This window comes from Marmota flaviventris, chromosome 2, assembly GCF_047511675.1.
Source record: "Marmota flaviventris isolate mMarFla1 chromosome 2, mMarFla1.hap1, whole genome shotgun sequence".
Taxonomy (NCBI): domain Eukaryota; kingdom Metazoa; phylum Chordata; class Mammalia; order Rodentia; family Sciuridae; genus Marmota; species Marmota flaviventris.
In genome coordinates, this window is record NC_092499.1 from 6,114,925 (window position 1) to 6,139,319 (window position 24,395).

The following is a 24,395-nucleotide window of genomic DNA, read 5'->3' on the forward strand; positions in this document are numbered from 1 at the left end:
AATAATATTCCACACATCAATCCAAATGTGCCCACTGTTATGGCTGGACAAGGTTTTAGGAAAGGAAAAGTATTAGAAGAACAAGGACAAGGTATAGCGGCACCAATACAAATAGATCAAAAAACAGATAGACATGGAGATTGGGTTTTCAGGAGGGGTCACTGAGACAATAAAAATTACTTGGAAATCAGAAAGGCCAGTATGGGTTCCTCAGTGGCCCATGACCTGGTCAATCAACAATTAGCGGAGGGACATATACAACCTTCTGTATCTCCCCATAATACTCCCATTTTTGTTATTAAAAAGAAATCTGGCAAATGGAGACTATTACAAGATTTAAGAGTTATTAATAATGAAATGGTTATCATGGGACCTGTTCAATCGGGGATTCCTCAATTGTCTGCTTTGCCAAAAACCTGGAATGTTTTAGCTATAGATATTAAAGATTGTTTTTTCTCCATTCCAATTCATCCTGAGGATAGTCCACGTTTTGCATTTACTGTCCCTGAGCTGAATCATGAAGGTCCTGATCAGAGATATGAATGGGATTACTCCCTCAAGGGATGGCTAATAGTCCTACTATGTGTCAAGTTTATGTTGACAAAGCAATCCAGCCACTTAGAAATCAAAATCCTGAACTACAAGTATTTCATTATATGGATGATGTATTATTAGCACACAAAGATAAAAATACATTGCTAGAATGCTATGCTATACTTACAAACTTATTAAAAAATTATAATCTAGAGATAGCAATAGATAAAGTACAATTAAATTTTCCAATTAATTATTTAGGAGTTCTATTATCCTCAACCATTGTCTGCCCACCAAAAATTCAAATATGAGTAAATCAATGTAAAACACCTAATGACTTTCAAAAACTCTTAGGAGACATAAATTGGATAAGGCCTTATCTAGGCATACCAACAGGAGAGTTGGGACCTTTATTTATATCTTAAAAGGTCCATCAGATCCAAATTTACCCCACATGTTAATGCCTGAAGTGAGAAAAACATTAAAACTCATTGAAACATATATGGAAAATATGCATCTGGATAGAATTGATATAAGTTTGCCTCTGTTATTTATTGTATTACCCACTGAAAATATTCCTACTGAAGTATTTTGGCAAGAAGGTCCATTATTGTGGATACATTTATCTTATTCTCCTAACACTATTCTTACTAGGTATCCTGAGGCTGTGAGACAATTAATACTCAAAGGAATAAAAGCAGCAAAGGGAGTGTTCGGAATTTCTCCTAATAAAATTATTACTCCATATACTATGGATCAAATTGATGAGTTAGCTAATGAGTTAAATACTTGGGCAATAATCATGTGCAAATCTATTTGTTCATTTGATAACCACTTACCATCTAACCCTTTGTTGTATTTTTGGTCCTCACATCCTGTAGTTTTTCCACAAATGACAAGAAAAACACCTATCATGAATGCTCCAATAATATTTACTGATGGGTCAAATAATGGTATAGCAGCAGTAGTTACCCCTGCTCAAGCTTTTACATTTTTAGTACCCAAACAATCAGCTCAAAAGGTAGAGCTTAATGCAGTATTACAAGCTTTTGTGATGTTTAAAGATTCTGTATTTAATTTATTTTCTGACAGTCAATATATAGTTAATGCTATAATATCCCTTGAAGATGATGGTAGGATTTCCCCTTCCTCTACAGTTTTCTCTTTGTTTTCCACTATACAAAGCCTAATTTGGGACAGAAAAGATCCATTTTTCATAGGATATATCAGGGCACATACAGGATTGCCTGGAGCCCTTAGTTTGGGCAATGACTTAGCAGATAAAACTACACATGACATACAGGTTTTTTCAATACTAGAAGAAGCTACAAATTTTCACAAATCCTTCCATGTCAATGCTAAACTTTACAAAATCATTTTAAAATAACTAAGGAACAAGCTATACATATAGTAAAACAATGTCAAAATTGTGTGACATTTTTACCACAAGTTAATCTTGGAATCAATCCTAGAGGACTGATACCTAATCATATATGGCAAATGGATGTCACACATTTGCCAGAATTTGGAAAATTAAAATATTTGCATGTTACAGTTGATACTTCTTCCAGATATTTGATGGGCTCCCTTCATGCCTGAGAAAAAACTAAAGATATTATATCTCATTGTTTACAAAACTTTGCCACTGTGGGCATTCCAAAACAGTTAAAAACAGATAATGGCCCTGGCTATACTTCTACTTCTTTTAAGCAATTTTGCTCATCATTTGGCATTACTCATATAACATGAATTCTGTATAATCCACAGGGACAATGTATAGTTGAAAGAGCTCATCAAACTATTAAAATGTACTTACTAAAACAAAAAGGGGGGATTGGGAAGGGGTATATATCCCCCAAAGATAAACTTAACATAACCCTTTTTACTTTAAATTTTTAAAATTTGGATTTATCAGGGCTCAGTGCTGTGGAAAGGCACATGTGTCCAAAAAATGTACATAAGCCCAAGGTACTTTGGAAGGACATTCTGCTGGACAATGGAAAGGTCCTGACCCACTGATTGTCTGGAGCCGGGGGGTCTGTTTGTGTGTTTCCACAGGGAGAACAGCAGCCAATTTGGATTCCAGAGAGACTAACTAAAGCGATTTCTACAGACCAAAAAGAACAGCTGATATCCAGAACTCCAGTTTAGCTATCCTTACATCTGCGACAATGGTTCTCCCACACCTGGAGGCTAATGAATAATGAGCATCATTGAGGCCTATTTCAAATGTAAAAAACCTTGAGGCTTACTTGTGGGAATACCTTCAAACCCATATGCAAGTTACAGGAAGAAGGATGGGATATCAAAAGAAGAGTCAAACCCAGGTGGTAGCCAGGATGCTTTTTTCATAATCTATTTTATTATGCTGTCTCCCACATCATAGAGTTCTTTCTTTTTTCTTTTTCTTTTTTTTTTTTTTTTTTTTTTTTTTTTTTTTTTTGACCCTTACCCTGGTCTTTTTTTAAAATTTATTTTTTAGTTTTCAGCGGACACAACATCTTTGTATGTGGTGCTGCTGAGGATCGAACCCGGGCCGCACGTATGCCAGGCGAGCGCGCTACCGCTTGAGCCACATCCCCAGCCCGTAGAGTTCTATTTTATTTTTTGAGCTCATAATTTTGATCCTACAGACCTAGGTTAATGCTTTTCTGATCAGTTCTATTTTTTGATCAACTGTGGAGTTTTTAAACATTGCAAAGGAGATTTCACCTGTGAAAAGCTACAAGGCCTTTACTATTGTGTTATGTGTGCACACTTGTGTTATGTGTTGTATGTCTGTATGTGCATAAGTCCATATGTCATACACATGATATGAAAATTGGCAGATATATGAGGAGTGCTCATAAAAAATGGATCCAAATATCTTTTATTCACGTGATTTAAACAGTTCAATTTAAATTGGGTAAACAGATGAAAGTAAAGATGTCTTTAAAATTAAACTTACAAGTTTTTCTAGGTGTTCAAAAAAAAACTAATAAAATGTTGATGTCTATGAAATAATCTACCTAAATTCAGAAATTTACAAGGATTGTTTTAAAATGTGAACAAAACTCCTGTTTGTTTACTTTCACCTTTCCTTTTCATTATATCTAATAATTCTGTTCAGGATAATGTACTAAATTGTTCAGAAAATTGTTTTCTTAGTGCCTGCTGGAATGCTACAAAATTTTCTTTAGCCATCATTGCCAGAATTCCTACCTTCATCCCAGTGCCAGTGTAGACAAAAATAAAAGAATGTCCAGTATTACTGAAAACCAAACGAGACTTCGTAATTACAGCTACCCTCATCACAGCTGTTGCTGTTTTTGCTGCTGCTGCTGCAGCTTCTGCAATAGCTATCACACAAACTGTACAAACTGCTGCATCAATAAATAATGTAACTCAACAAGTAGTACAAGCTTTACAAACACAAAACATTATTAATGATCATCTTAGAAATGGAATTCTGATGCTCAACCAAAGAGTCGATTTACTTCAAGAAGAAATAGACATATTAATGGATTCCTCTGCTTTAAGCTGCTTACAGAACCTACCTGGACTGTGTATCACTTCTATGCATTATGATAATATTTCTCGAGCAGCAGATCTTTCCAAACAACTAGGAGCCATGCTTAATGGCACACGGAATGTAAAGTTTCAAAATTTAACCAATCTATTGAGACAACAAATTGTAACTCTTAATAGTATCAGGGTGTCTTTGCCAATGGTGTCATCAGTGGTACAATTTTTCCAAGGGTTTCTCACTTGGAGCCGTCAATGGCTTGGAATTGTGGCAATTGTGCCACTTCTGCTTGTGGCAGGTTGTTTATGGTGCTTGTGTAGATTACACAGATCCACAAGTATGGCTAAATATATTGGGCCCGTAGTCAAAGATGGGTAAGATCCAATTACAATGGTACCAACCTAAGCCAGGAGGCTGACAGTTTGAGGTCAGACCATCCAGTGATGGGTAAGGACCATATGTAGTATTGGACTACCTAAGACAGGCATGGTCCCTAAACCACATACTTGTTGTTTAATAAAACAAAAATGGGGAGATGTTGGAGGCCGTGATCAAGTCAAGATGGTGCCTGGCAGTTTTCCAGGAGGAGTGGTTTTTGAGGCAATGCCACCGAGCCATCAAGATGGTGGGGACTCCTTATTGGCTGATTGCTGTATCTGTAGGAGAGCAATGCTATGATTGGATGATGCTGATTGAGTCAAGCTGTATGTAATCAGTTAGATATACATACCTCTGCTGTTCTGCAATAAAGCAGTTCCCGCTTCAACCTTCAAGTTGCTTGTCACCTCTCAGTTATCTTGCCCAGCTGGACTGCGGCAGAGTTTTCTCCCTCTTTCTCTTCAATAGAATGACTTGGGGCTTATCAATTTATTTATTTTTTCAATGAACCAACTTTTTGCTTTTTCATTTTTTTGAATTGTTACTTTTGTTTTGATTTCATTGATTTCAGCTCTGATTTTAATTATTTCCTATCTTCTACTGCTTTTAGTGTTGAATTGTTTCTCTTTCTTAGAAATTTGAGATGTAAAATTATGTCATTTATTCATTGACTTTTTATTATTTTAATGAATGGTCTCAATGCATTGAACTTTACTGTTAGTACTGTCTTCATAGTGTCCTAGAGATTTTGATATATTGTATCACTAATCTCATTTGTCTCTAAGTATTTTTATTTCATCCTTGATTTCTTCTGCTATCTATTCATCATTCAATAGAGTATTATTTTTCCCCATGTGTTAGAATACTTCTATTTTTTTCATTGATTTTTAATTTCATTCCATTATGATCTGATAGAATGCAGGGTATTATCTAATTTTTTGTATTTGCAAAGAGTTGCTTTGTGGAATAAGATATTTTAGAAATGAATCTGTGTGCTTCTGAGAAGAAAGTGTATTCATTCATTGATGGATGAAATAATCTATATATGTCAGTTAATTATTTAGTTCTAGAGCTTCTTTATTTAGTTTTTGTTTGGATGATCTGTTCATCAGGAGAGAGGTGTTGACATCACCCATTCTTATTGTGTTGTGGTCTGTTTGATTCTTGGAATTGAGAGGTATTTGTTTGATGTACGTGGGTGCCCCATTGTTTGGGGCATATATATTTACAATTGTTATGTTTTGTTGTTGCATGATTCCCTTAAGCAGTATGAAATGTCTTTCTTTGTTGCTTCTGATTAACTTTGGCTTGAAGTCCCTTTTGTCTGATATGATAATTTAAACCCCTGCTTTTTCATGCAATTCATGTGAATGATGTTTTTCCCATCATTTTATTTTCAGTCTGTGGATGTCTTTGCCTATGAGGTGATTTTCTTGGAGACAGCATATTGTTGGTTCTTGTTCTTTAATTTCATCTGACAGTCTATGTCTTTTGGTTGATGAATCCAGGCCATTAATATTCAAGGTTATTATTGAGATATGATTTATATTCCCAGTCATCTTTGTTTATTTCTGGTTTTTAATTTGAATTACTTTGTCCTTGCTGGTTTTCATTATTTTTTAAAATTTCATCCTCATGGAATATTTTGTTGAGAATGTTCTATAGTATAGGCTTCTAATTAAGAATTTTTTTAACTTTTGTTTATCATGGAATATTTATATTTCATCATCAAATCTGAAGCTTAATTTTTCTTGGTATAATATTCTTGGTTGGCATCCATTTTTTTAGAGCTTGAAAGATATTATTCCAGGACCTCCTATCTTTGAGAGTCTAGGTTGTATAATCAGGTGAGATCTGTATTGGTTGCCCCTATATGTAATTTGATATTTTTCTCTTGCAGCCTTTAAGATTCTATCTTTATTCTGTATGTTAGTCATTCTCATTATAATGTGCCTTGGTGTGGGTCGCTGTAATTTTGTACATTTCATGTTCTGTAAGCCTCTTATAGTTGATTTTCCATTTCCTTCTTTGCTTTTGAGAAGTTTTCCGATATTATGTCACTGAAAATATTGTGCTTTCCTTCAGTTTGTATCTGCTCCTTCACCTATCCCAATAACTCTGAAATTGATCTTCTCATATTATCCCATAATTCTTGGAAGTTCTGTTCATGGTTTATTACCATCTTCTCTGCATGGTTAACTTTATTTTCAAGATTATATATATTTGTCTTCATTGCCTAGGTTCTGTCTTTAAGTGGTCTAGACTGTTGGCGATGCTTTCCATTGTATTTTTAACTTTGTCTATTGATTCCTTCATTTTGAGAATTTCTGCTTGGTTTTTTTTCAGAATATCTGCCTCTTTATTGATGCGATCTTTCACTTTCTGTATTTTCTCTGTCATTTCACTCCTTATACCATCCTTTACTCTGCAGATCAGTTTAACTATGTACATTCTAGCCTCCTTCCCTGACATTTCATCTACTGTTTGGTCAATTGATTCTATTATTGGAGGATCTTGATTTGTTTGGGGTACTTTGTTCCCTAGTTTTTTCATGTTGTTTGTATGTTTTTCCATCTAGCAGTATGGATCTGAGGCATTACCATTTCTACCCTGTTGTCTTATGGTGTCCCTGAAGGTTTCTAGTTCCTCAACTTTAAGGAGAGACCAATATTAACAGCACCCAATATAAACAGTATACAGTCTTAAGCCTAATAACTCATTAAGATGCCTACAGTTTTGTTGCAATAAACTAAATGATGTGTTCAACTATTGACTACAATATAAACAGTAAGTTTGCTAAAAGGGTTTACAATTTCAAATGGTAGATAAAGAGAGAACAAAAGTGGTGTAGGGTGTGATGTTTATGAAGGAGGAGGAGAGAAGATAGAAGTAAAAATGTATAGAAAGATTGAAATAGGAATTGATAGAAGTTGGCTGTGATTATGATCTGATAAGATGCAAGGAATTGTATCTTTCTTTTTTTTCCAAGGATTTCATTCTGACCTAAAATATGGCCTATTTTGGATTCTCCAAAATAGGTTCCATGAGCCACTGAAAAGAAATTGTATTCAGCTCTTGTTGGTTGAAATAGTGAAATAGTCTTTAGATGTTTATTAAATCCATTTGATTAATGATAATCAGGGAAACATACAAGTGAGAGGAAAAATATGTACATAGTATAAAACATTAAAAAGAAAAAGCAAACGTATAAGAATACACAACAAAACTGTCAAATTTTATTCATATGTACCAGTCCTCAATAAACTGCTGCATGAAAATTACTTTGTTTCAAATATGGTAGATATGTGAGAGGGGGGAAAATCTTGAAGGAATATTGAATAATTGTTTCCCTTGGCATTCAAAAGTTTCTCAGGTTTCTTTCTCTGCTGATAGGTGGAGTTGTCTGGAGTTTGATGGTAGTTCTACTCTGGTGGGTGCTGGACTGGTTGGCTAGTCAAACTGATAGCAATATGCCCTCACACCCACTTCAAACCTTCTAACATGGTGTAGCCAGCCCTGCCCATCCCCTCATACTTCAGGACTGTCTGAGCTCAGAAAAGCCTGACTCTTCCCTGTCTCTCCAACCTGTGCTCACCCCAGGGAAATTGCCCCCAGTCTCCAACTTTCACCACCTCATATATACAGTCACTATCTCATGGATCTCGGCTTCAGATTCGCTATGCTCACCCATGTTTCAGTCCCACGATCCCAACTTGCTGAGACCACTAAGGATGTACTTACACTAAGAAGCTACCCTGCAAAGATGCTGCAGGATGGTGGTCACTAGTACTCTCAGCAGGAAGACCTCAGGTGTAGTCAAACCTTCAGGCACCCTGACACTGAACCTCCAGGCCCTGACCAGTGTCCCCAGATGGAGGTGGCCACGTGCAACCAAACCTGCAGGCACTCTGGCAATAGACCTCCAGGTGGTAGTGGCGGCAGCAGCAATCTGAGACTGAGCCTCTAGCTGCAGTTGAGACAGAGGCCCTGTACTCGATTTCTGTGTTCTTTCCTGTTCTAAAGAAAGAAATTACCCTGTTCTTCAAAATATTTCTATCCCTCATGCTTCCATTGTCTCCCCTCTTCTAGAAAGTGTTTTCTACTTAGGTTTTCTATATCCTCTTTATTGATTTGTCTAGACATGTGTTTATTTCTTCTAGGTTTTCCAACTTATTGGATAAAATTTTCAAAATAGTCCCCAGTGATCTGCTGTATTTCTGTGATGTCTGTGGTGATTTCTCCTTTTATCATCTCTAATTGTATTTATCTTGGTTTTCTCTTTTTTTGTTTCTTTGTTTAGTTTGGCTAAGGGCTTATCAATATTTTTTATTATTTCAAATAACAACTTTTGATTTCATTGATCCTTTGTACAGTTTCATGTTATTCTCAATTTCATTGACTTTTGCTCTGATGTTAATTATTTCCTTTCTTCTACCAGTTTTTGAATTGATTTGTTTTTCTTTTTCAAGGATCTTGAGGTACATCATTAGATTGTATATTTGGAATCTTTCTAGTTTTCTTATGCGGCACTCAAAATTATAAACTTGCTCTTAGAACGGCCTTCATAGTGTCTCAGAGGTTCTGTTATGTTGTGTCATCATTCTCATTTTCTTTCTTTTTTTGGGGGGGGAGGATACCAGGGATTGAACTCAGGGCACTTAGCCACTGAATCATATCCCCAGTCCTATATTGTAATTTATTTAAAGACAGGGTCTCACTGAGTTGCTTAGCACCTTGCTTTGGCTGAGGTTGGATTTAAACTTGTGATCCTCCTGCCTCAGCATCCCAAGACACTGGCCTCTCATTTGAATCCAAGAATTCTTTTAGTTTGTTTCTTGATTTCTTCTATCACCCATTCATTTTTCAAAATGCATTGTTATATTTCTATGTGTTTATACAGTTTCTGTGGGGATTTTTTATGCTGATTTCTAATTTCATTTTATTATGATCAGATAAGATGCAAGGAATTGTATCTTTCTTTTTTTTCTAAGGATTGCATTCTGACCTAAAATATGGCCTATTTTGGATTCTCCAAAATAGGTTCCATGAGCCACTGAGAAGAAATTGTATTCAGCTCTTGTTGGTTGAAATAGTGAAATAGTCTTTAAATGTCTATTAAATCCATTTGATTAATGATATCTTTCAGGTGCAATATATCTTTTCTGAGTTTGTCTGGATGACCTATCTAATGGTGAGCAATGGTGAAATCACCCAGTATTATTATCCCAGGATCTGTCAGAGACTTCAATTTGAACTTATATATAGTTGCACCCACATTTGGAGCATAAGTATTTATTGATGTTCTATTTTCTTATTGGATTATTCCAGTATGAAGTGGCTTTCTTTGTCTCTTCTGATTAGTTTTAAGTTGAAATCTGCTTTGTAAGATATGAGATTGGCTCTTCCTATTTGTTTTAAGGTTCCATAAACATTGTATATCAATTCCTATCCTTTCACTTTCAGCCTGTACCTGTCATTGCCTACAAGGTGCATCTCTTACAAAAAAACATATAGTTGGGTCTTATCTAATCCATTCTGCCAAGCCTATATTTTTAAATTTGAGAGTCAAGACCATTTACTTTCAGTGTTATTACAGAGATATGTTTATTAATTACTGCCATTTTGGTTTATTTATAATGTTTAATTTGGTTCTACTTTTCATTTGCTTAGCTACTTTTCAAATGATATTTGTTCATTTTGAATGCAGGGGTTTTTTTTCTTCTGTTTATTAAGTAAGTTCTGTAGTGACAGTTTAGTTGCCATAAATTCTTTTAGTTTCTGCTTATCTTGGAAGGTTTTAATTTCCTGTTCAGTTTTGAAGAATAGCTTTATTGGTTATAGTAATCTTTGTTCACAGTTATTTTCTTTCAAGATTTGGAACACATCACCCCAAGTCCTTCTGGCTTTTAGAGTTTGTGCTAAGAAATCAGAAGTGATTCTGATTGGCTTGTCTCTAATGTGACCTGAAGTTTTTCTCATGAGGCTTTTAAAATTCTATTCTTATTCTGTATGTTAGATATTTTAATTATAATGTGCCACGGAGAGGGTTTTTTTTTTTTTATTTTGTCTAATCAATGCTCTGAATGCATCCTGCATCTGAATTTCCTTCTAATTCACCATGTTTGGGGATTTTTCTATTGTTATTTTCCTGAAGAGGTTATCAATTCATTTATTCTGTGACTCATAGCCCTCCACAATTCCAATGATTCTTAAATTTGGTCTCTTAATGTTGTCCCAGAATTCTTGTATATTGTGTTTATGGTTATGTATTTTATTTTCTTTAATGCTGTTTGAAATTTTAAGGCTGGCCACTTTGTCTTCCTATTTTGAGATTCTGAGTTCAGCATCATCTATAAATTGACTTTCAATTGAATATTTTATTTGAGTTATTGTGTTTCATTTCCAAGGCCTCTGTTTTGTTCCTTTTCAACATTTCTATCTCCTTATTGAATTTCTTATTCATATTCTGTACTGACTTCCTTAATTCATTAAGTTCTTTTCTGTGTTCTCTAGAATCTCATTAATCATATTTATAATCATTCTTTTGAATTCTTTACCTGATATTTCATCTACCTCAATATCTTTGGAGTCAGTTTCTGGTGAATTATGATCTTTGGGAGAAGTTGTGTTACTTTATTTTTTTATATTTCTTGTATTTCTGTGTTGTGTTTTATGCATCTGTTTTTTAAAATATTTATTTTTAGTTATAGGTGGACACAATATCTTTATTTTATTTGTATATGGTGCTGGGGATCAAATCCAGTGCCTCATGCATGGTAGGCGAGCACTCTACCTCTGAGCCACAGCCCCAACCCCTTATGCATCTGTTGATAGGTATTTCTCTTTTGCACTTCTATGGGCCTTATTAGGGCACATTCTTCACTAGCCAATGTGTCCTAGAATAATCTAGATTGAGATCCCCCTTGTAGATGTGCTATCCATAGCCTTTGTGTTAATTCTCTGTTTTTTGCTGTAATTATGTTCATTGGTGGGATGTGGAGGACTTCCCCTATTCATTTCTACTTGTGGTCTAGTTTTTAGTTTAGATTTTTGTCTCTTCTATTCTTTGTATTAAAGTATAGCTGATGACTTAGTGTTATTAACTTGTGTGTGGAACAAGGTGCACTCTTTTGGTTAAGGTTAGTTCAATAGAAGAATCTCTACTTTGTAAACTTGTAGTGTTCCTTAGGTTCCCAACACTTCACAGAGTAGGTCAAAACAAACAACAGCAACAAACACTACAAACAATAGATCGCATTAAAATAAATACCCAGTTCCTACTATGACATCTAAAACATTAATTACCATGCACACACTCACACACACACACACAAAAAATAATGGTGGGGTCAGCAATTGTCAACAGTAAAAAAAAAAGAAAAGAAAAAAACATGAACTATATTTGTCTTTAATGCAAACAGCACGTGTCAAATATGTCATCCACTAATAATCGCATCAGTATTTATGGTAGTGGCCATAGTTATATAATCCAATTTGTTCTAAAAGATGGTAAAAATACAGTTAATTAAGAGAAAAGAAAAATGTGTTAGGAAGATGGAAAATAGTTTACAATTTCAAAAAATGAACAGAGAATGCAGAAAAGATATAAGGTGTGATGGCTACAGGAAAAAGAAGAAAAAATGTAAGAAATAAAATAATGAGAACAAAGAAGAGAGAATTTGGCTGTTAGTAGAAAAATAAAAAATATAAAATAAAAAGAAAAAGAAAAAGAAAAACCAGAAAGACAAACAATTGAAAAAATACAAAAAAAAAGTCTATAAACCAAAAACCCTAACCCTCAAAAGACAAGGCAAGGAAAAATAACTGCATTGAAAATGTTTAAAATGAGAAAAAGAAACAAATATGTATATAAGAAATCTCTCTCTCTCTCTCTCTCTCTCTCTCTCTCTCTCTCTCTCTCACACACACACACACACACACACACACACACACACACCACATGCACGTATACATGCACAAAGAATTAGAAAAAGAGAAAAGAACAGATTCTTAATAAAATGATAGAATTGTTTCCCCTGAGATAAGTCAAACTATTCAACAATAGATGGTCACTGTCTATGCCCAACTGACTTATTTTCTTCTTGAGCTATACAATGAGAAAAAAGGAAGAGCTGGGGGTTGTCAACCCCTTCCTCTTTTTGTGTTGCTCACTAAGCTACCAGTTGGAGTACCCTAAGACTCAGCTTCCTTTATCACTAGCATGAGGTAGATTAGAGTGGGAAGTACTGTCAGTTGGAGTTCGGTCCACACAGACCAGATTGGTGCACTTCCAGAATAAGGCTACTGCAGAGTTCTATGGGGAAAAAATCCTGGCTGGGGCTTAGGGTTAATCAGGCATTAGGAGCTTTTCTAATGTCTGCTCGGGAGAGATTAATCAACACATCCCTCGGGCCTGGAAGTTGCCAATATATGTTGGAGTTCTGAATATCAGGAGTATCCCCAAAATCCTACTCATGGGGCAGGGTAGCCGATCCTCCACACACTCCCTTTCCAGGCTTTGCCCCTGAGAGTGTTAATACCTGCCTGTTCAGTCCCCACCGCACTTCAGCTGGTCATGTGAACCACCATACTTAAAGGAGAAGTGAGTTGGTTTCCCCTTCACTTTTCCAGATTGAATCCCCCTGAGCACAATCTTCTTTGTACCAGTTTCACTCGTGTTCTTCTAGGTGCACCCTAGGCCACGTGGAAAGTGCTTGCCAGGACAGTGCAAAAGTGTTTGCTGTGGCTTTCTAGCTCCACAGCAGCTGAGCATAGCTGCCTCAAGATGGCTCTACCTCAGCCTTCCCTGACCAGTTGGGCAATAGAGAGCACTTTTCAAGAACCAGTTCAGAGTGCAGCCTCTAGATCAACTAAGTTCAGGTCTCTTTTCTGATCTTTTTTCATACCAAATCTGTGGGGGTTTTTTCTTTTTTTAATTTGTTCTAATTAGTTATACATGACAGCAGAATGCATTTTGACTAATTGTACACAAATGGAGCACAATTTTTCATTTCTGTGGTTGTACACAACATAGAGTCACACCATTTGTGCAATCATACCCATATATAAGGTAATAATGTCCATCTCATTCCACCATCTTTCCCACCCTTACACCCCCTCCCCTCCCATCCAAATCTAATTCCCATCTCCAATCCAAAGTTTCTCCATTCTTCCCTTGCTCTCCCCCATTCCCATCATGAATCAGCTTCCACTTATCAGAGAAAACACCAAATCAGTGTTTCTATCTGTGTTCTCCTTCCTCTGTAGTGAACCATCACCACTACCACTGCCACTGTCACAACTGGCTCACCTCCAATGTACTCTTTCTTCTTTGTTAAACATAACCAAATTTCTAAGTCTCTAAGACAATCTGACTGCCCAACTTTGAATTTAATGAAATTCCTCTTTCACCCACCTGTCTGATGAGCAGTAGTTTTGCTGTTTGAATCCTGAGCCATGGAGCAATTAGGAATGCAGCCTTCCTCTACTCTGCCATCTTGAATCTCTACTTTTTATTCCCTTGCTCACTGCTCTGGCTAATACTTCCAATAATATACTGAATAAGTATGGTGAATGTAGACACCCTTGTCTTGCTCCCAATCTTAGGAGACAATTTATTCTTTTCTTCATTCAATATGATGTAGGCAGTGGGTTTGCATATGTAGCCTTTATTGTGTTTAGACATATTCTTTAGATACCTATTTTTAAAAGTTTTTTAATAATGAAGCAATATTTTTATTTCACTGAATGTTTTTTCTGCATCTACTGAGATGATTATATGGTTTTATCCATCATTCTATTGATGTGATGTATTATGTTTATTTATTTGCATATTTTCATCATTCTTATATCTGTGGGATAATTTATACTTGATTGTAGTGTGTAATTTTTTCTGTGTGCTGTTGAATTCAATTAGATGTTTTGGTTTGGTTTGATCTTTGAGAATTTTTGCAATATGTTCATCAGGGATATTGACCTGTAGGATTTTGTGGGTGGAGGGGCGTCCTTGTTTGGTTTTGATGCAAGGTGTTAATTCTTCTTTAAAGGTCTGATAAATTTCAAGCCAGGCAAGATGACACACACCTGTAACCCCAGCAGCTCTGGAGACTGAGGCAGGAGGATCATGAGTTCAAAGCCAGCTTCAGCAAAGGTGAGGTGCTAAGCAACTCAGTGAGACCCTGTCTCTAAATAAAATACAAAATAGGGCTGGGGATGTGGCTCAGTGGTCAGTGCCCCTGAATTCTATTCTGGTACCCCCCAAAAAAGGTTTGGTAAACTTCAGCAGAGAAGCCATCTGATCCTGAGCTTTTCTTTGTTGGGAGACTTAATTATTGACTCAACCTCATTACTTACTATTGGTCTGCTTAGGTTTTCTATGTATCATGGTTAGATTTTGATATGTTCATGTGCCTAGAGAAATAAATATTCATTTCACCTGGAATATTCAATTTGATAACATAACAATTGTTCATAACGGATTTGCTGATCCTTTCTAATTCTGTGGCATCAGTTGTAATCTCTCTTTTTCACTTCTGATTTTGTTTGAATATTCCCTCTTTTTCTCTTGACTAGTCTAGCTAGATTGCTAATTTTGTCTTTTCAAAAAGCCAACTCTTCATTTTATAAATCTTTTGTTTCTTGGTTTTGTCTTCTTTTCTTTATTTGTTTTTAGTTTCTATTCTGTTTATTTCTCAGATCTTTGTAATTTCTTTCCTTCTACTAATTTGAGGTTTGGTTTGTTCTTGCTTTTCTAGTTGCTTGAGTTGCACTGTTATGTAATTTATTTGAAATTGTACATTTTTTAATGTAGCTGTTATTGCTACAAATTTTTTCTTAGTATTATTTTTGCTGTATCACCTAGATTTTGGTATGTTGTGTTTTTATTTTTGTTTGTTTTAAGAAACTTTTTAATTTCTCAATTGTCTTATTGGTCATTCAAGGAAATATTGTTTAATTTCCATGTATTTGTACAATTTCCAAACTTCTTGTTGTTTTCTAGTTTTATTTCATTGTGGCCCAAGAAAATACATGCTAGGATTTCAATTTTCTCAACTTGTCAAAACTTGTTTTGTGGCTTAACATGATTATCCTGGACAATGTTGCATGTGCTGATGAGAAGAATGTGAATTCTGTAGCAGCTTTATGAAATGTTCTGTGAATGTCTGTTAATTCACGTGATCTATACCATAGTTAACTCTATTTTTTTCTACATGATCTGTCCACTGTTGAAAGTTCTAAACTATTATTTGTACCAGGATCTATCTCTTCTTTTAGGTAAATATGTTTATAGATATGCATATGTACATATACATATGAATATAGATAGATATTTGTAATTGTTATTTCCTCTTATTTAATTGATCTTTTTGTCATTATATAGTTACCTTCTTTTTTTTACTACAAAAGTTTTTTTTCTCCTTCCTGTATTTTGTATCTTCCTTTTATGTCAGTAAACAAGCAATAAAGTGATCAAAAATCCCCATGATTAAATATCATTAACAAGTTCATCACACACATTTCGAAGTATAAAGCAAGAGATTGAAAAATATTTGCTAATCCAAGGCAAATTAGGTATCCCTCAAAATTGCACATTTCCCTCCTAGTTTGTTTGCATAATTTAGAATATATATAGTGACCTTAAAATACCGATTAATACAGAATTCACAGCCTTGAATACATACACTACCTTCTTCTAAAGACAACACCCCTCAGACCTAGAAGCCCATCAACGTGAGTCAACACCACGCTCTTCACACTTCTGGAACACTTCCAGGAATTTCCCCTAATTCTGTCTTCTGCTGAGGGAACTCCAGGAACCTGGTAGTGACAGAGATCAATCCTCCAAAAATAGGGCTGAGCAGATTCTCTTCCCAGAGGGCCCTGAAGTTCCCAGGCAGCAAATCTGGGGTTGAGAGCTACACAATGGAATGTTCAAGATAACTAATGTGCCTGATGGTCCTCCAGTTGTCAAAGCTGATTGTGAGTGAAGAGGCAGAACAAGTTGACAACAATTAGAAGATAGTCTGCTTCTTTAGCAAACGACTCTGAGACAGTGCCCGAGCCAACAAGCACGTGGCGCCGTCTTTCCCAGCTCAGCTGGTAGAGGTGTTCTGAGTCCATGATGGGTTTGCAGCTCAACCCTGCAGGAGCTCTTTTTTCAAGCTTTGACGCTTCAGAGGTGAGCCACTCTCTGCAAACTCGTTACCAAAGCTAAATGCCATGATCCTTTTTATTCACTATCCATGCAAACCATGCGCAGCTCTCTCCTGCTCATCAGTTCTTGAGGCTGCAGTACAGGGTCCAAGGCCAATATGATACTAGGGTTAAAGGCATAAACCTCAAAGGGCCAAACAGGGATGCAGGTAGGTTCATCCGCCATCCAGTACATTCATGAAACAACAATAAAAATCATCAAAAATAATTCCTATAGTGTAGAAAAATAATGCAGTCTTCACTCCTGGCCAGTCCAGGGTGGCTGGCAGTGTTGAAAGAGGTTTGGTAAGCCGAGGTTATATTGGCGCTCTTAGACAACCCCAAATGTAGTGAATTAAAAGATCTTATAGTCTCATGTGTCTCCCACTGTTCTTTTTTTCTTGTGGGCACCATTCATTCAATATGTGAGCTTGTCTCCTTTGTACAAGAGAGATTATTTCCCTCACTATTAATGGTGAGACAAACAGAATTGTACCAACTAGTCTGTGAAGAGAAGAAAGGATTAAATATGCAGTGACAACTTACTTCAATTAGAGCATCATGCTTTGGACATAAACAATGGGTTTGGCAATTACATTCATTTTGACTATTTAGAAAGATAATTTTGATCTTCAGTGAATTAGAAAATGACTTTTGAAAATTACAGTTAATTTCACAACATACTTAATGACATATTAGCTGTCAAAAAAGAACTTAAGTGAAGGATTTCCATTAGGTAGAGCAAAACACCCTTGCTGCAGCCCCAGCAAAAAGCAGGGTCTCACTGATGGAGATGGTCTTTCTACAACAGCATGACCACACCAGCAGGTTCTCCAGAAGCTACTTCCCTTGACTTAGCAGGGAGGCCAAGGGTGGAACCAGTCGTATGGCTCCGTCTCTGGAAGCCAGGAGGCAATTAAAAGAGAGCTCCAGAGGCTTCCTGGGGTTGCCGATCCCAGGGCTCCTCGGGCCAGACAAGAAGACAACCCCAGGTCCTAGGGTGGCTAAGGATGCCTCCAATCAGGATGGCCCAGATCTAAGGACAGGACACTACAGGCATCCTTGGAGGACAAGGCCACCACCAGACTCTCAAATAGACCTGTCTTGACAACTGTTCCACCAATAGTGTGGCAGAGTGTGTAACACACCTATTCATCACTCTGAAAGCACAAGGCCTTATTTCATATTGGCTATTTCCCAGAGAGTACAAAATCCCAGCCAAGAGTGTCTAAGGTGTAACTATTTCCTCCAGAGATGTTCATCATTCAGAACCTGCACACGGGGCAGTGTTAATCAGATCAATGCTTCTCTTTTAACTCTATGGTGCTTGGCACACACTGTAATTTCCTTCAGAAATCTCAAATTATATTTTAGCAGATACAGAGCAACCCAGAAGAGTACACTGATGAATGGTTGGCAGATCTTAAGTAACTCCCTTGTTGTTCTGGAATTATAAATGTCAACACTCATTAGACTCAGATCAAGGATAAACTGAGGACCCTTTTCCTCCTTGAGAAAAGAATGTGTATTTTTGACTAATAAAACATTGCTTTTCACAAAAGGGTCTTTAAAAGCAATCAGCAATTTTACTGCTTTTCAAAAAGTGACTTAAATAAATACTCTAAACAAAATCACCAAGAAAAATGACAAGTTTATGAAAAAAAAAGGCATACACTTACCATGAGAATGAAAAAGTAGAAAACCCACATCCATCCTAAGTTGTCCTGGATCCAAGATACCAAATACTGGCCCACCCAATGCTCCCAGTTCCATCAACAATTCCTATGACCGTTGCCAAAGCCTCACTGCTCTCTTGGATCAGCTCTTGGTGACCCAGGTCACCAAGCTCAGCTAATCATGTTAGAAGGTCCACCGATAAAAACCCTGTAACTGGCATCAGAAGCGCATGGGTGGACTTATTATTTGGAGAACGACTGTACCCAACAAGGGAGCCAACTGCAGGATCAGGCTAAGGGCCTGAAGCCTTGCAAAGTTCCACCTGTGATTCCTCCAACATTGTACCAGATGGACAACTGGTCAGCTTCAGCCTCCTTCCATCTGAAGATAAAAGGGCAACCAGAAGAAGAAGGAGTGATTCAGCAGTTTCAGGCAGGCGTAGGCCAGTGAATACGGTATGACACCAGGAAGACAGCAAGCCTGGTGGAAGCTTATCGCCTTCCCTCGGGCACCAGTTCTGGACTCTTGGATAGAGTAATTAGGCTCATATTCATCTTCGTTTCAGTACCGTTTTCTTCTGCTTCAATACCTGGGAGACCAATTTCTTCTGGTGACACCAGGAGTCCAAAGAAAATGACAATCCCACCAGCAAACTGCACAGACGCTGTCACCAGAAAGGCATACTCATAACCATACTGCAGAACAGATGAAGCTAGACATGCTCCCAAAATATTGCCCACAGAAGCACAGGCGCTCCAGAGACCAAAGGCAACTCCTCGCCACAGTGGGGGAGAACAGAAAAATAGTATCCACGTTCCAAGGGAAAGAGCAGCCTCCTGTGTACTGGGAAACACATGGTTGCTGCTCCAGATCTCTACAGGCAGCTCAGCTGTTGTGTTAAAAGCATTTGGGGTCCACTGCTTGGAGATACTAACCTTGACATTGCTAAATGTTTTTCTGGAAGCATGGAGCCACGGATAACTGGAGAAGGTGAGCAGGAATACAAAGACGTGGTGAGGGCTGAACCGCGAGAGCACAGTCCCTCTTGGGAAAACACTCGGCCAGGCCACGGGGCTCCAGATGCCTTCTCACCTCTGGCCTTGAAGTTTACTAGTGAATGATTGACATCATTGGTTCTCCCCGAGACCCGCAGGATTCCCACCTCACCTCCTATAGTCTTCTTCTTTGTCTCATTTTATGATTTTAAATTTAAAATCTATTTTATCTGATGGCTATTCCTGATCATTTTTGTTTCTATTGGCATGGTCTGTCTTTTTCATCTCTTCACACTCATTCTGTATGTGTTCTTACTGGTGAAACAAGTTTTTCATAAACAGCATATTGTTGAGTCCAGTTTTCTTGAACTGTTCGTTCAGTCAATATCTTTTAAATAAGAGAATTTTGTCCACTTACATTTTAGCTTTTTATTGATAAATAGACATACTCTTGTCATTCTGTTCATTTCTTTCTGGTTGTTGAATATCTATGTTTCTTTCTTCCTATTGTTCATCTTTGAGGTCTGGTACATAGACAAGTTCATTTCTCTTTTCTTTCTGCTCTACTGAGAGTTTTATACTTTCATGCATTTTTATCACAGTGGAGATTATCCTTATGCTTCTAGGGAAAACTCCCTTAAACATTTCTTGTAGTCAGGTGGTGACAAATTCTCTTAGGTTTTGCTAGTTTGGAGAAGTCTTTATTTCCCCATAATTTCTGAAAGATAGCTTTTCTGGTATAGTATACTCACTTTGCAAGGGTTTTTTTTTTCTTTCATAGCATTGAATATATCCCATTATTCTAACAGCCTATAAGGTTTTTACAGAGAAATCTGCTGTTAGTGTAATATAAATTGTCTTCTGTGTATGTGCTAGTCTGTTTTTATCACTATGACCAAAATACCCAACAGAACAACTTAAAGAAGGAAAAGCTTATTTGGGGGTCACAATTTCAGAGGTTCAGTGCATGTTGGGGTAAGTCCATTACTTTGAGCCTGAGGTGAGGCAGACAATGAAGGCAGAAAGGTGTGGTGGAGGAAAGCTTCTCTGCTCACGGCAGCCAGGAGGCAGATAGAGTAGTAGAAAAATCAGGGACAAGATATAGTGCCCAAAGGCATTCTCCCAGTGACCTATTTCCTTTAGCCACTCTCACCTGCCTACAGTTACCACCCAGTAGTGCATTTAAATTATTAATCCATCAAATTGATTAATCCACTGATGAGGTTATGGTTCTCATAATCCAGTCATTTTACCTCTGAAAATTGCTATATTGTAAACATTGGTGCATACTTAGAGCCAAAACACAACAATGTGACTTGATCCTTTTTCCATTTTTAGAATTATCTCTTTGTTTTGTACTTTTGACAGTTAAACTATAATATGCCTCAGAGATGGCATTTCTGGGGGTGTTTGTTTGTTTTTATTTCTTGAGCCTTACCTGAGTTTCTATATATGTTCAACTTTGGAAACTTTTTATGAATTTATAATTAAGTAGGTTTTATCTGCCCTTTCCCTTTTCCTTCTGGAATATCCTGAGAATCTTTGCTCACTTAATGATGTCACACAATTTTAAAAGGCTTCATTCATTTTTTTCATATTTTAATTGTTACATTATGATTATACAAATGGTGTCACCTATGTGCACACAACATAACAATATAAGTAGACAGTATCTTTTCCCAGCATTTTCCCCTCCTTCTCATCTTCACTCCCCCTTGTCCCTGCTTCAGTCAGCTTTGCATCACTGTGACCAAAATACCTGACAGGGAAAACTTAGATGAGGGACAGTTTATATGGGGCTCACAGCTTCAGAGACCTCAGTGCACAGGCATCCACCTCCACTGATCTGGCTCCAAGTTAAGCAGCACATCATGGGGAAAGAGCCCAGAACAGGAAATCTGCTCATCTCATGATAGGGTCAGGAAATGGGGCTCATAAGGAAGATGTACCCCTCCAGGACATGGTAGCAGTGATCCACCTCCTCCAGTCATGACCCACCTGCCTGTAATTACCCAGTCCATTTACAGTAGGTGAGGCGATTAAGTCGTAGTTCTCACAATTTAATCATTCACCTCTGAATATTCCTGCAGAAACACAGAAGTTATTTGGTGGGGGGGGTATGTTTAGATATGAGGTGCCCCCAAAAGCTTCTATATGAGAAAATGCAGGAATTCTCAGGGGTAAATGGCTGGATTGTGAGAATTGCAATCTAATCAGTCGATTAATCCACTAATATGGATTAACCGGGTGGTAATTGGGTTGGTTGGGTGTGGCTGGAAGAGGTTTGTCATGGGGGCATGACTTTGGCGTTTACATTTTGTCTCTGGTGAGTGGGGGGATCTCTCTCTCTCTCTCTCTCTCTCTCTCTCTCTCTCTCTCTCTCTCTCTCTCTCTCTCATGTTCTGAGCATTCTTTCCTTCCCAATACCCTTCTGCCAAGATGGTCTGCTTTATGTTGGGTCAGAGCTATGGAGTCAGTTGACTGTGGATTAAACCTCTGAAACCATGAGACAAAATTAACTTTTCCTACATTTTTCTTCTCAGATCTTTTGGTCACAGAGGTGAAAAAGCTAACAAAATAAAAAATTGGCACCTAGAAGTGGGGTTATTGCTATGACTCACCTGACCATGTGGTTCATAAGCCCTTGGAGCTGGTTTGTTGGGGGAGGAATTTTGAAGTTTAGAGATGCAAGCTGGAAGAGCCTTAGAATGTTGTAAACAGAGCTTAGAATTGGCAATTCTCGTGGAAGGTCAAAATAACTAAATGCTGATAGGGTTGTGGGAAGTAAAGATGGGGCTCATGAGGTTTCAGAGGAGAAATGGGACTCTATTGGAAATTGGAGTTCAGGCCATTCGTATCATATTCTGGAAAAAAAGTTGCCTGTGTCCTGAGACATTTTGCCCATGCTCTAAGACTTTCTATGAGGCTAAATTTAAAGGTAATGTACTAATTTATATGGCAGGAGAAATTTACAAGGCAACATAGCATTCAGGTGGTGGCATGAATATTGCTGTAAACTTTTATCTAAGTTTACTGTGATAATGAGGAACAGAAAGCAGAGCATAAAGATTTGAAAATCTTGCTATTTGACCAGACATGTGAATAAAACTGGGGCTAAAGAAGACGTGGATGTTAAAGACAATTATAGCCACTGAAGAAATGCTAAATACAATAGGAAACAATAGAAAAGATGGGTTGAGGGTATCTCAGAAATTGGCATGATCACACCTATGTCAGACTCAAGGGTGTAAAAGTAAATTTTCCTTTAAGAAGAGACTAAGGAGCACCTGCTTTCACAGTGGGGGGGGGGGGAGCACGAAGTTGTTTCACTGTTCTTAGTCAGACAGACACGAACATACTGCTGCAGACACTGTGGTCACAAGAAGCTAGGTTGCAGCTCAAGGTGGCTGCAGACCTTGGAGTAAACTATGTGGTGCTGTTCTGCAGGATTGCAAGATGTTGAAGTTAAGGAGTCACGGAGACTTCCACTGATATTTCAAAGGAATGCCTGGGAGGCCAGAGAAATGCAGCAGATTCTGAGTCCCTCTGGGCTGCCCCTAAGAGATGATGCATGAAGATGTAAGAAGGAAAGTAAAGCTGCAGCAGAGACCCTCAAGATCAAGAGATGTCAGTTCTGTGGGACATCTGTCAAGAAAAGATGTGTAAGAATGGAGCAGAAACAAGCCAAGACAGTGGCCATGTGGGATGGGGTCTTTTGGTCAGTTTTTTACTGCTATTACTAAAAGATTTGACCAGAACAATTTTAGGGGAGGAGATGTTTATTTGAGGACTCATGGTTTCAGAGGTCTCTGTCCATGGAAGTCCAACACCATTCCTTGGGGCTTGAGGTGAGGCTGAACATCCCAGGGGAAGTGGCTCACATGATGATCAGAAACCAGAGAGAGACATCTCCACTCACCGGGTATAAAACACGTACCCCAAAGCCACGTCCCCAGTGCCCCACCTCCTCCAGCCATACCCCACCTGCCTTCAGTTGCCACTCAATTAATCCCAGAAGGTGATTAATTCACTGATTGGGTTAAGGCTCTCGTAATCCAATCATTTATTCTCTGAACCTTCTTGCATTGTCTTACATGTGAGCTTTTGGGGGACACCTCACATCCAAACCATAACAGGCTTCAAGGTCATAGGGGCAGAGCTACACAAGTCCCTTGTAGAGAACATCACACTGTAATGTGCCTCAGATGCTGAATGGAGAGCTACAGGACTTATTTCCCAGGTGAACTTCAGTCTTGCTTTGGTCCCATCCCTGCCTTCTATGCCCCTATTTCTCCGTTTTTTGTAATGGAAATGTTTACTCTGTGCCACTGTATATTGGGTATATGTAACTTGCTTTTGATTTTTACAGATGCTCATGCTGAGAGTTTGCCTTGAATCTCAGAAGAGACTGGACCTTGACTTCTGGGCAATGCTGGAACTATTAGTACTGTGGGACTCTTAGAAATGGACTAAATATATTTTGCATCGTTATATGGGTATGAAATTTTAGGGACCAGGGATGGGATATTATGTCTCAGATATAATGTGTTCCCCAAAACTCATACTCATGTGAGAGAGAATTCAGGAATGCTCAGGGTTGAAATGGTTGGAATGTAAGAGTTGTAACCTAAATTGTAATCTCTCATGGATTAATTGGGTGGTAACTGGTGGGGCGGGAGGAGGTGGGTCACTAAGGGCATGACTTTGGAGTTTTCATTCTCTCCCCCCCCCCCCCCCCGCTTCTTGGTTCTCACATCCTGAGTTGCTTTCCTCCCCACACATCCTTCTGTCATGATGTTCTGCCTCACTTTGACCCAGAGCTGTGGAGTTAGTCAACTGTAAACTGAAACTCTGAAAGTCTGAGCCAAATAAGCTTTTCCTCTACATTCTTCTTGTCAGATCTTTTGGTCACAGGAATGAAAAAGCTAACTAGAAGAGAGGAAGCCTCATAACATTCTGCCCTTGACCCAAAAAAACTCATGTGCTGTTCACAATGCAAAATACATTTAGCTGATTTTCAATATTCCCATAGTCTTAACAGTTCCTGCATTGTTAAGTCTAGTCCAAGTCTAGTCCAAGTCCAAAGTCTCTTCTGAGACTCAGAGCAAACTCTT

The 24,395-nt window shown here is 37.8% G+C and overlaps 1 pseudogene; it reads right to left on the reverse strand.

Annotated features, from left to right (window-relative positions):
- Positions 1-17,023: 17,023 nt before the first annotated feature.
- On the reverse strand, positions 17,024-21,910 carry LOC114101565 (sugar phosphate exchanger 3-like; annotated as a pseudogene).
- Between the last annotated feature and the right edge of the window lie 2,485 nt (positions 21,911-24,395).